Source organism: Benincasa hispida, chromosome 7 (assembly GCF_027475165.1).
Source record: "Benincasa hispida cultivar pf3 chromosome 7, pf3_genome.v1.1, whole genome shotgun sequence".
Taxonomy (NCBI): domain Eukaryota; kingdom Viridiplantae; phylum Streptophyta; class Magnoliopsida; order Cucurbitales; family Cucurbitaceae; genus Benincasa; species Benincasa hispida.
In genome coordinates this window covers 14,347,265-14,350,089 of record NC_143484.1, presented here as the reverse complement: position 1 = coordinate 14,350,089, position 2,825 = coordinate 14,347,265, and positions in this window count along the sequence as shown.

Sequence of the window (2,825 nt, the reverse complement as noted above, 5' to 3'; positions counted from 1 at the left end):
TGTTTCATGAGATGAAATATTAAAACTATAAATTATAAATATAGTATGATAAGTTGGTTATCATTTATATTTATAATAATATTAATTATTGGATAATTAATACTTTTTCTTTTAAATAATCAAAGTAGTGGGTGGTTATTGGATCATGGTAACCGTGAGTTTAAAAGGAAAGTGGTTTCCTATTTTCAAAAGAATTTTTTACAAAAGATTGAAAAGGTTTTGAGTTTTCTCTCCGCGCAAAAGAAACTCACGAAGTCTTCAAGTAAATTCGAATTTACTAAACAACGGTTGGGTGAGCTAAATGATCGTGTAGTGTAGAGCTAAACGATCGTGCTGTATTTACTAAACGATCACATAGTTTTGCTAGACGATCGCTGGCCCAAGGTAAATGATCGTGTAGTGTCTGTAGGCGACAGACCAAGCTAAAGGATAGACTAAACGATCACAAAGCTTTTTCTAGACGGTCGTATAGCTTTATCTGAATTATTGGGTATCGATCTATACGATAGGTCTCCGCCATCTCCCATTTTCCGAGTCGTCTATGCGATCGTTGTTTCCTCCTTTGTCTACCTCATATCAAGTTCGAACAGAGCCCACCCTCTAGATTATCACACTAAGAATACCAAGGTCGCCTTGTTGGTGGTGTCAGACTCAACTCGACATCGTCGAGGTTTTTTGGAGGCCGTTCATAGTGCTATGGTGGACATTCTTGTTGCTGAGGAGTTCGTGGTCGAGGCGGTCGTTGAGGATGAGTGCGAAGAGTTCGTACTGAGGAGATCATTGAGGATAAGCACGAAGTGTTCATGTGGTGTTGCAGTCGTGTAGATCGAGTGCTTATGGTTGTTGTTGTTCGATCAGAGTCACGCAACAGAGCATGGAGACACATCCTCATATGTGCGTAGAGTTTAATCTCTGTTCATTTAATTTATTCATGATGTAATTTCTCTGTATGAATTGTATAACCGTATGTATTGAAGTTGACTGTAAACATATGTTCATTCATGATTGTAATTTGGAATAGTCTCGTTCTGCTACTCATGGAAATCTCAGAATCTGATTTCCTTCATATACAATATGATTGTTCAAATAAATACTTTATAGAAATTAAGTCTTTTCAAACCAAGAACTACATATACATTTTCTAACAAAGCATATATATTCTGTAAAGTTAATTGGAGACCTTCCACTACCATAGCTGAGACGACGTACCTAGTTCCAACCCGCATCGTCATCTCCCCAGCTTCCAGTTTCCATCGGGAACTAATTCCATGAAATAAAGAACAAACATGGTGAGTGGCGCCCGAATGAATTATCTAGGTCGAATCATCATTCTCCACTATATAGGTTTCTAAAACAAGCAAATCATATTTGTCTTGCTTGGCCTTCTTCTTTTCTGCCAAGTATTTGGGACAGTTCCTCTTCCAATGTCCTTCCTGGTTGCAATGGAAACAGATTCCCATTGTAACTTGGTTTTCTTGCCCTTTTAGGCGACAGCTAGTGGGTTAGCTTTTCCTTTTCCACCTTTCTTCTTTTTCCACCTTTTGGTGTTAGAAGAAGAAGGCACAGACTTTGTTCCAGAGGTCGAACCTCTGTAAAACTTTATAGACGATGAAGCAATATTTGCTTCACCCTTCTGTTCCTTGGTATTCATCAAGGATTGGAAGGTCTGTAGCTCGTTGAGCAAGGTGGTCAGGTTGTAGTCAATCTTGTTCATAACAGCATTACTACAGAACTGTAGGAAACTTTCTGGTAAAGATTCCAGAATGAAGCTAACCTGACTGGCTTCATCAATGATGAACTCATTCATCTCCGTCGCGTTGAAGTGGACCATCATGTTGAGAATATGTTCTCTAACAGATGCCCCTTCTTGCATACAGACATTGAGAACGTCATGCCTGAGCTGTGCGGATGGTTGTCCAAACATTCCCCTCAGGGACTCCATAACCTCACGGGCTATGAGTATGGGCTCATGCTTTTTGGCCAAGACTTCGAAAAGGCTTGCCAAAATGTATGCTTGGACCTTCTCATTTGCCCATGTCCATCGCTCATATGCTTCTTGAACATTTCGAGCAGCATTGAGAGCTGGAATGGGAGAATAGTCCTCCATAAGGACAAAACGAAGGTCATCTATAATAAGGATTATGTTGATCGTGTTTTTCCAAAAAGTGTAATTTTCACTCGTTAGTTTGTCAGCGGTGAGTAAATTAAGCATAGCGAAAGTCATATTGAAAAGATTGCTGAAACCATACAAATTATTTATAATTAGTCTAATTGCATTAAACCATCAAGACAACCAATCAATATTTTATCAAAATAGTCCAATGTACTCTAAGTGACATTTATTTTGCAATGATGTTTTAGTGAGGCAAGACAAAAGTCACCATAGGGTGATCAAGTGCCCCTTCACTGAAATGAGATAATCTCAACTAATATACAAAACAACTCCTTGTTACTGTCACTCTAAGTCACCATTGTTCAGTCCAGAATTTATTAAACTCGCTTAAAAATTCTTGTAAGTGTAACCCCTCATTTTAGGTCGTAGAGTTTCACCCCAATGAGCCAACCATAGGAAAAAATAGATTGGAATACTAAATTAAAGTAACCCTATCCATTGCTGAAGTTTGAGTAAAGCATCTTGCAAAAATTTCATCATATAGGGGGACACTCAAGGTGCCACGAGGCCATGCATGAAACTTTACTTTAAATTAATGAGAGAGACTGAGAGATATGTTATCACACATCCCCCTCCCACTTACTATAAACACACTCTCCATTCACCTTGGTATTGATCTATACAAATGACATTCGTAAGGGGACACTCAAGA